Consider the following 11150-nt stretch of genomic DNA (forward strand, 5'->3'; position numbering starts at 1 on the left):
TAGATCAAGTAGTTATGGCTACGGTCAGGAACCGTAGCCAAAAATGACTTTTGGCTACGGTTATTAACAGTAACCGTAGCCTAAAGCGACTTATGGCTACGGTTATTAAGATTTAACCGTAGCCATAAGTCACTTTAGGCTACGGTTCTCTTTTAACAACCGTAGCCGTTTCTCAATTAAATTTTTAAAAAAAAAATTATTTACAAAAAAATGATTTATTATAAATGTAAATTCTTTAATTAAGATCATAATAATTAATTACAATACCAATGTTTAACATACAATTACCATTACAAATCAACATCAGTATCAAGTTCTCATAATATTCTACCTCACAACTAAGCAGCTTCCTTCTTGTGCTTCTCTTTCCCGAGCTTCTTCTCCTCTTTGCATTTTCTCTCTTCCTCTGCATGTTCTCTTTCAATCCTCTTCTCTCCTCTGCCTCATGCCTCTCCCTCGCCTGAGCAACAATAAAATGGGTGTGGATAAGTCAGGCAGAAAAACAATTTCACGTAACATGATGGTCCTATTTCAGTCTTAAGCCAGTTACAACGAACCTGCATCAACATTCTAATGCAACAGCTAGCAGGTGTGTGACATACACACCAAAAATTAGCTTCCAGATGAGCACAAAAGAAAATATTCAAAACCAACCAAATACAAAAAATGTCATTAATTCACTTCTCCCTCAATCCGAAATAAACTCTAATCGCCTGACTATTGCCCTCCACTTTGCCTTCTAGCCATTTTTAATGCAGAAATACCGCAGAAAACTCTAATAACCCGACAAAACAATGATGAAACAAGAATTATTCAAAGGTTTAAACAATTGACACATTTATATATTGTTTTTTTAATAAATTAGTCGGCGATAGTAAGAGAAGCAGAAGTACAATTTTACATGAAAGCATATCAGAATGAACTACAATTTTACATCTGGTACTCATGAAAGCATTATGAAAACCCAGCCAATCCAAAATAAGTATTGCTTCCGAAAGTTTTCATGGTAAAGAGTAAAAGGTACGGGAGTAAGGATTCAAGAGTCTGTGGTCATTTTATGCTCAAGACACAGCACTGAACAACAAAAACAAAACCCTTTTTTTTGCAAAAACTTACATTACAATTGATATCATGGCCGCTGCCCGCATGATGTTGTATGCCGGCATATATTCGCTTACTATTCCAAATTCCCTTGCAAATTAGCTGGCAGTAAACACATGATCTTAAAAAGGTATAATCATAATCCATCTGACAACTAGTGTATACCTGTATGCCGGTAGTTTGATAGGTCAATGTACGCAAAACCTGATACAATCAATCACAACATAAATTGAAATCCTCCCTCCACAATGTAGCTGTGCTATAAGTAGAATACTTGATTGAGAAAGTAAAGAACATCATAAATTACAGAGAGTATACATATGATAGCAGGACAATTGTCAGTAGTACAAGTGAGATAATTGAGAGATTTATGGTCGAATTTCAAGAGAAAAGTAGGGTGAGCAGCATTTGAATATCGCCAAAGTTAATACCATTGAATTTCAGTATAATGTAATATGCTCAAGTAGTCGACAGTAAAACATTAATGCCGTATTCCACGAGTTCACTAATCAGCAAATAGTCAGAAAAGAAACGACAATTACCCCATGTTCAAAATGATCTAGCTTCATATTCAGTATAATGTAATATGCTCAAATTAGGTTCTAGAATCCCAAATTAAAATTCAATAGTATTCCCCGGAGAGATGGATTTGTACATTTTGAATTGAACTATTACCTGCATATTCAGTGAATTGTAGCCACCAAGACTATTACCTGCATATTCAATAGCAAAGCAAGGGAAGGATACAAGTTAAAACCAAAACTATTTTCTGGGATAGAGGGATTATAAATCAAAAGATAAATTTCATAGACCCCTACGATACTTGGATAATCAATGAACTTTGACTCACAGTAGATGATCTTGAAATTGAAATTGGACGGCTTTGAGCTCTACCACTATGTACTAGGTTGGCAGCGGCTGGCTTATATCATCCAATGATGAAAAAAGAGGGGTCTCCGGAGGAGTTAATAACCTTCCAATTGAAGAGGTAAACACGATGTTAGAACTATCGCCTGAAACTTTAAGAAATACAAAGCACGATACCCAGCAAATAATATCGGTAAACGTTATGCTTGTTTATCCACTCACTCACAACACTTAGTAATCAAACACATACACTCCGTATAAAATAAGAGGAGATCTAGAAGTGGTGGTGTAGAACTATTATGAACAGCAATGTCCACTAAACGTGCCTATAAGCTGTGTATCCTTCCTTTTTTTCTATTCATTATTCATTATTTCTTTGTTTTCTACATTTCTTTTATTTTTATTTTAGAAATTCTTCCTTAATAACTAGTTGTACAGAGGAATTCATAGCCCACACTAGCAGCGTCAGCTGTCATCAGATTGGGAGAAAGTTTTCCAGAGACTTAGTCACTAGCGTCGGGGATGACAAATTCAATCTTTGGGCCATTGGTCAATCTTTTAGCTTGCCCCATATAGGAAGTCATATGAGTCAAAATACAATCATTTCAACATGTAAACAAATGTATTACACCATCAAAAGAGTGAGTGAGAAAAAACTATAAGGTACTCATAGTATAAGCAAATGTAGCAACATTACTTAAAAACAAGTATAACTTAATAATAGGACTTAATGAAATAAAATTGAGATTTAAGATTTGGGGCTAAAAGCCTTACAATTTGTTTATTATATGTCGAGTTAGTTGTTCTGGATTAAAATGATCCGACATTGTGTCACATTCGCAATACAAGAAGCATAAAAACTTTAACTGCATATTGCTTTATTTCATATATCCTAAAACTAGAGATAGTGAGCCTGTGAAACTTTGTCCCCATTTGGCAATGGAGACTCATAAGTCATAAGAGCGTGAGCTTGATATTACGTTCATGACCCTTGTATTGCACTTGACACCTTTTGTTATGCCTACTTCACCTCGAAAGCAGTATAGTTCACAAATATATGCCTACTTCATACTTCATCCATTCATTCCATTTCAAAACCATTAGTCATTCATTCATAGTTTTATTTTCAACAAAAATAAGAAAATGGAATCAATGTGGCAGCAGAATATGCGGCATAAAACTGCTCCACAATTGATGAGACATTCATTATAAGCTAGCATACAAGATTAAATGATCTTGTTCACTGAAGATTGACGATTATACCTAATTCTAAACCGATTAACATAGAAAAACTCCTAATTCAAACAAAAACCCCTAACAATCAAACAAAACTAAGAAACTAGAAGAAGAGGAACTTTGCAGCTTAGAAATCATAACAAATCTCAACAATGGGCTCATAAATATCAATTCTAGTTTCCTTTACTGCTCGAATTTCACTGATTAAATCATAAGAAATCGCAAAAACAGGAAAAGGGAAGAAAAATAAATCCTGGTACCTGGCGACGCCAAAGGAACACCACCATCAGGCTGGCCAGTTCCATATCGTTAAAACCCTAGTAAATTCAAACTGTGATATACTAGTAGGGTAATAATACGTGTTATTGTGGTTATTATTGCAGCACCTTAAAAAAATGAGAGGAATTACGATTTCAATAGGCGCAAGGGAAGGAGAGGGATAGACAACGACAACCAGCGAGGGAGAGTCGGGGGAGGAGTGAGCGGAGAGTGAAGGCCGGCAGTAAAGAAGCGGAGCGGTAGGGGATTAGGATGAGATGTGGATTTGTGAGATAGGATTTTTCGTTGTTGAGGGTGATAATGTTTTGTTTTGACAGTAAAATGGATTTCAGATAAGGTTTTGACAGTATCATACGGAGTATATGATACTTCTACGATTGTGGGCCGTTTATTATTATAAATGGCTACGGTTCTTTAAGGACCGTTGTCTTTAGAATACTTTTGGCTATGGTTATAGAGCATAACCGTAGCCTTTTATTTTTATCTATATAATTGGCTACGGTTGTTTTTCAATAACCGTAACCTTTTATAATAGGCTACGGTTATTTTTTACGACCGTAGCCTTTTCTAGTTGCCTAATGTTATTTTTCTACTAGTGTCAGGTAACCATTTGAATGACTTGTTTTTCCTGAGGAGGTCATAGAAAGACCTGCAACTTTCTGATGATTTGGATATGAATCTGTTCAGGGCTGCAACTCGTCCTGTCAGCTTTTGAATGTCTTAGACTGGCTTGGGAGATTCTAATTCCAGTATAGCTTTTATTTGTTCTGGGCTAGCTTCTATTCCTCTTTTGCTTACCATGTATCCCAAAAATTTGCCTGAAGAAACTCCAAAATGGCATTTAGAAGGATTGAGCTTCATGTTGAATTTTTTCAGGATCTTGAAAGCTGTTTCCAGATCCCTGACATGGTCTTCTGCCTTTTTTGTTTTGACCACCATGTCATCAATATAAACTTCCATTGTATCCCCTATTTGGTCTTTGAACATCATATTGACTAGGCGTTGGTATGTTTCCCCTGCATTCTTCAGGCCAAAGGGCATTGCTGTGTAGCAGTATATGCCTCTTTCCGTGATGAATGCAGTGTGTTCCTGGTCAGATGGGTACATCTTAATCTGGTTGAATCCACTTGAGGCATGAATAAATGTTAGGAGTTCATGTCCTGCTGTAGCATCTACCATTGCGTCTATGTGAGGGAGTGGAAATGGATCTTTTGGGCAGGCCTTGTTGAGGTCTATGTAGTCTACACAAACTCTCCATTTACCATTCTTTTTTTGTAATACTACCACATTGGCTAGCCAGTCAGGGTACATGACTTCCCTTATCATCCCCATATCCAGTAGTTTGTCCACTTCTTCATTAATAATAACATTACGTTCAGAGGCAAACTTTCTTCTTTTCTGTTGCACAAGCTTATAAGATTTGTCAATATTTAGTTTATGTGTAATGATATTTGCATCAATACCAGTCATATCAAAATGAGACCAGGCAAAACATGAAGATTTATTTTTAAGAAAGGTTACTAATTATGGTTTGATGTTCTCAGGGACATCAGATCCTACCAGTACATGCCTGTCAGGATACTCAAGGTCTAAAATTACTTGATCTGTCTCCATTTTGGTTTCTGCCACATAAGTTGTCCTGACAGGGTACTATAATTGCTAGGCGAGAGACTTACCTGCCTTGGAGGGTTTCAATGACTTAGTATAACATTCCTGGGCAGATTTTTGTTTACCGTTTATGGTTGCTACTCCCCATTTTGTTGGTATTTTGATGCATTAGTGGTAGGTGGAGGGTTTGGCCCTCACATTATGGATTCATGGTCTTCCTAGGATGACGTTGTAGGAGGATACGCAGTCCAGGACTCCAAATCTTTCGTATGAGGAGACTCCTTCGACATATGTTGGCAGGTGTATTTCTCCCAGTGTATTCTTTGTTTCTCCACTGAATCCTACCTGGACATTGGACTTCTTTATGATTTGACTTTCATCATTCTTCATTGCTTTAAGGACATCAAGCATGATCAGGTTCACTGAGCTGCGTCCATCCACCAGGATACTCAGGACACGTGCAGTTCCTATTTGCATGGTGATAACTAGGCTATCATGGTGTAGATCAGGAATACCCTGCATATCAGTGTCGTCCAAAGTAATTTGAGGTAAATTTCTAGGTTTAAAAGGAGATTTCATTTTTGACTCCCTGGCAATTTTGTTTGCAGCTGAACTGGTCAAGCCACAAATTTCACATCCTCCATTGACGAATTTGACCTCATAGATGAGTGGTGCTGGGGACAGGTCATGTTGTTGCCTTTCTGGGTTCTTTCTTGTTTCATCATCTTCCCTATTCTTTGTTGGCATCAGGTCTTTCAGATATCCCTTCTTTAGTAAGTAGGCCACTTTCCTGCGCAATCCCAGGCATTCTTCTGTTGTGTGCCCTATATCCATGTGGAATTTGCACCATCTTGTAGTATCCTTCCTTGAGTTAGGGTTATCTGACTTCTTTGGCCATTTGACAATATCTCTCATATTGTCAACTCTCTTGATCAGTCCTGCAATATCAACAGAGAAGTTATATTCTTGGATAGGTAGATAAGTATAGGAGTTACCTCGTTGTTCATGTATGTAGTTGACTTCTGATCTGTCAGGTCTTGTGTAAGGGGATGACCCAGAACTGCTCCATATGTGGTTGGAACTTTTTCTGTTGACTTTGTCATATCCTGAATTGTTGTTAGTGTTGTCTGCCTTGTAGCCTTTATCTTCTTCTAGCCGAATATAGCCTATGGCTAATGCTTGAACATCTTTAAAGGTATGACATGGCTTCATGGTCATTTCATCGTAGAAGTCACTATCCAGGGGTAGCCCTTGCCTGAGAGCTTCCACGGCTGTTCCAACATCACTTCTGGGGATTGACACCTTTTCCTTGTTGAATCTTGTCATGTAAGATCTAATTGATTCACCAGGCTTTTGCTTGATCATGTATAAGTCACTGGATCTCTTCTCTAGTTCCCTGCTGCTGGCAAACTGATGGTTGAAGGAGTTGACCAGGTCGGCAAAGGACTTGATGCTTCCGTTTGGCAGGTTTATGTACCATTGCAGGGCAGGCCCATTTAGGGTTGTCCCAAACCCCTTGCATATGCAGACTTGTCGTAGTTCACTGGGAATAGATGCTGTCAACATTATTTGCTTGTAATAGGCTACATGATTTTGTGGATCTGTGGTCCCATCATAGATTCTCATTGAGGGAACCACAAATTTCTTTGGTAGGTCTATTCTTGTTATTTCATCCACAAAGGGTGAATCAGTATAACTTTCTGGATTTGCTTCCTCAATTGGGGTAGGAACTCTAGGAATCTTTTCAAATCTTTCATGGAGTTTTTGGATTTCCTGGAGCATAGCCATTATGATTGCTGTGTTGGTTTGATCTGGTGGGGTTTCTACTTTTTGGATTTCATCTGAGTCTGTTTCTTCTCCTGCTTTGGACTTTGGTGGAGTAGGAGTGCCAAAGTTGGAGAAATCAATGTTCCTGATAATTGAGGAGAATGGTGTGCCAGGTTGAACTTTCAACTTTGATCCTGAAGTTTTCTCTCCTAGCCTTAGTTTCAGGCTGGATTCCGATTCCTTTAATTTTGCACCTTCAGCTTCAGCCTGGGCCATTTTTTGTTTCAGCTGTTCCATTTCCAACAATTGTTGTTGGGCGACAACCAGTTGTTGTTCATTGCTATCTCCTGTCATTTCTCAAGTTTTTGTATTGTTTGGTTTTGGGTTTTTTATTATTTTTGAGCTAGATGGCCAACGAAGGGCGCCAATTGTTTCGGCAGGGATTTCACTGAACAGAAACGTCTTGCCAGGGGAATTAAGGAGGGGTGATCTAACTCAAGTAGTTTGCCTGACTAGTATTGCTAAGTAAATAAATAAGTAAAAAGTAAAGACACAAATATTTTATACATAAAAAAACCCTGGGAATAAGGGAAAAACCCACGGGCACCAAGCCATAAGAGATTGTTACTATGATTTTGAGTAGCCTGACAGAGTATTTGTGTATCAGGCGTGACAGGTAAAGGATATTTAATATATTTTGAATACAAGAATGAGAGTGATAGTATGAGTATATTAGTGTATGTTCCAATGTCCCTTCTGTTTTTATATTCTCTTCTATTTATATTAGCCTCCAAAAGTAGCTTCCTCTCGTCTGTTTAGGGTTTCCTGGTAAATAGGACTCGTGCCCTATTTACCCGGAAGTAGTTAATTGACTGTAGCAGCATTTCAGCCGTTGCTTTTGACCCTTTATTCGATCTTCTTATTTTGAATTGGTCTTCCTTGTTGGTAGGGACCTTACTTATATGGCCTGGTCGTGTCTTCCTTATAGCCTGTCAGCTTGGATAATGTTTCTCTTGTGCCTGATGTAGTTTTCTTTCAGGTCAGGCTTAGTAGTTGCATGTCATGTGCTTCTCTCCTGCTTGGTGCCTGTCTGTATACTCTTAATGCCTGACTTGGAGTATTTCCTTCTCAGGTCTTGGCTTTGAACATTGTCTGGTCTTTGTCAGGCAAGGCAGGATAATTTTGGGCCCAACACCTATCTTGGGGTAATATCCCCTGTAAGAACCAATCATTGTATGGTTTGGTCCAGGAGTTTGTGTCCTCAATGATGGGACAAGTTTGATGAGGCTTAGTAATGACCAGTTCAAGCAGGTGAACAATGGGTATCCTGTCAAGTACAGCATGGCTGAAATTTGATCCTAGGCCGGCTAGGGCATCAGCCTGGATGTTTAAGTCTCTTGGTATCTGATCAATGTAAAATGAACTAAACTTTCTGCAAAGGTTTTTAACACATTCTAAATATAGGATCATTTTTTAATCCTTTGCAGCGTAGGTTCCTTTGACTTGATTTGAAATTAAATGTGAGTTAGTTTTTACCTTGAGATTTTGAACGCCAAGATCTATATATACCTTGACCCCAACTATCAGGGCTTCATATCCAGCTTCATTGTTTGTTGCTTTAAATTCACAACTAACAGCCTGAGCTATTATATCCCCCTGTGGTGATTTTAGTACTAACCCTAGGCCAGTTCCTCTCATATTGGTTGCTCCATCACATGCAGGGTCCAGTCCTGATCTGATTTTTGGGTGTCTAGTTAATTGACCTCTTTTATAAGGTCTGGTTCTATGTTGGGACTGAAATCAGCCACATAGTTTGCTAAGGCCTGGGATTTTATTGTCGTTCTAGGTTCAAAGGTGACATCATAAGTACTAAGCTGGACTGACCATTTTGCCATTCTGCCTGACAGTTCAGGTTTTCTCAGGACGGATTTGATAGATAGATTTGTTCGGACTATTATTGGGTGACTCTCGAAGTAAGGTCCGAGTTTTGTGCAGTATACAATTAATGCAAGTACATATTTTTCAAATAATCCATACCTTATTTCTGCATCCAAGAGGCTTTTACTTACATAATAGACTGGATGTTGTTGGCCTCAATTTCCTTGAACAGGACTCCACTTACTGCTGTTTCAGTGACTGAAAGGTAGACTGTTAGGAGTTCTCCTTTGTTTAGTTTGGCCAGTAATGGTGGAGTGACCAGGTAAGTTTTTAATTCCTGGAAGGCTGTTTCATGTCCAGGCATCCATTGGAATGACTTGTTCTTCCTGAGAAGGTTGTAGAATGACTTGCATCTTTTAGATGACGCGGATATGAATCTGTTCAGGCTGCAACTCTTTCAGTTAATCTCTGGATATCTTTGACTGACTTAGGTGACTTTAATTCCTGGATGGCTTTTATTTGTTCTGGGCTGGCCTCAATTCCTCTCTTTGCCACCATGTATCCTAGGAATTTGCCTGACGATACTCCAAAGTGGCATTTGGAGGGGTTGAGTTTCATATTGAATTCCTCCAGGGTTTTGAGTGCTACTTCCAGGTCCTTCACATGATCTTAGGCCTTTTTTTATTTGACTACCATGTAATCTATGTAAACTTTGCTTATGTCACCAATTTGGTCTTTGAACATCATATTCACCAGGCGGTTATAGGTTACCCCTGCATTCTTGAGGCCAAAGGGCATTACTGTGTAGCAATATATACCTCTTTCCGTGATGAATGCAGTGTTTTCTTGATCAGCTGGTTGCATTTTGATTTTGTTGAATCCACTTGAGATATCCATGAATGTCAGTAGTTCATGTCCAGCTGTAGCATCCACCTTTGCATCAATGTGAGGGAGTGGGAATGGATCTTTTGGGCAGGCTTTGTTTAGGTCTGTGTAGTCTTCAGAGACTCTCCATTAGCCATTTTTCTTTTGTACCACAACCACATTGGCGAGCCATTCAGGATACATTACTTTCCTAATCATTCCCATGTCCAGGAGTTTGTACACCTCTTCATTAATGATTGTGTTGCGTTCATGGGCAAATTTCCTCCTCTTCTGCTGTACAGGCTTGAACGAAGTGTCAATATTGAGCTTATGGGTAATCACATTGGCATCTATACCAGTTGTTAAGCCTGATATTCCCACGATATGTTCAGGGTACTATCATGCCCTGGCCTGACGTTCAGGATAGAAGCCTCAAGATAACTCAGGCTTGGCACCAGGCAGGAGAGGACAACGGTCAAATATGAAGATATTAGTTGACCAAGTCAGCAAGCATTATATGGAATAATTATCATATAATTATGGTAATTAAATTAACAATCAAGGAGAATATTTAGTCATTATTACGGACCATTCATCCGGGTAATTAAGTACATTGAAGACAGTAGTAATTAATGGCGTCATTAAAAAAGAATATTATGCCATTAAAGAGGAAGATTATGCGGATATGTGAAGATTACTATATAAAGGGGGCTGAAGACCATTTGAAGACAATTCCTAATACACTCCACCATACGAGACAAGATTACAATCTTTACTATTGAAAACACTTAGAACAAAATACATTATTTAGCTTAAAATACAATTATTCTCCAAATATTATAGTGAAATCTTTCTTGGCTTGGTGCCCGTGGTTTTTTGTCATTCAAGGGTTTTCCACGTATAAAAACTATTGTCTCACTTTTTCTCTTTACTTCTTTTTCTTTACATTTTATTAAGCCTGCCCTGCAGCCATACACAAGATAAACGAGCTAGTTAACCCTGCTAAACTCTCTACCCTAACCTGATTCAGCCCTGCGCAGAATGTAGATAAAACAATTGGCGCCCACCATGGGGCATCTAGCTTATTAAATATCTTTTTTCCCTTTTTTAACAAAGAAAATCCAAATAGAAACTATAAATAGCCACTCCAACCGTAGAGGAACAACTGGCTGCTGCATTACAAAAAGTGGCTCAATCTGAGGCTGAAATCCTACAATTGAAAGAATCTGAGTCAGCCTTGAAACAGAAGCTGGAGAAATCCAAAGGATCAAACTCCAAAATCCACCCAGAAACCCCATTCTCATCAATTATAATCAAACACTTTGATTTCTCAAACTTTGGAAGTTCGAGTGGTGCCAAGAAAGTGATCAACATTGATAATGATGATGATGATGATGATGATGATGATGATGATGATGATGATGATGACATTCCCAAAGATGACAACGAGAAGCCTGGTGAAACAAGAGCAACCGTCATGATGGCAATAGTCCAGGAGATCAAGAAACTCAACGAAAAATTCAAAAAAAATACCTGGAGTCCCTGCCAGC

The 11150-nt window shown here is 38.5% G+C and overlaps 1 long non-coding RNA gene across 1 annotated transcript; it reads right to left on the bottom strand.

The window, feature by feature from the left end:
• Window positions 1-271: 271 nt before the first annotated feature.
• On the bottom strand, window positions 272-2206 carry LOC141626944 (uncharacterized). The gene is made up of 3 exons (XR_012536509.1): window positions 1996-2206; window positions 1117-1203; window positions 272-460 (listed from the first exon to the last, which is right to left on the bottom strand). It is a non-coding gene; the product is annotated as an uncharacterized LOC141626944 (long non-coding RNA).
• Between the last annotated feature and the right edge of the window lie 8944 nt (window positions 2207-11150).

This window comes from Silene latifolia, chromosome Y (assembly GCF_048544455.1).
Source record: "Silene latifolia isolate original U9 population chromosome Y, ASM4854445v1, whole genome shotgun sequence".
NCBI lineage: Eukaryota > Viridiplantae > Streptophyta > Magnoliopsida > Caryophyllales > Caryophyllaceae > Silene > Silene latifolia.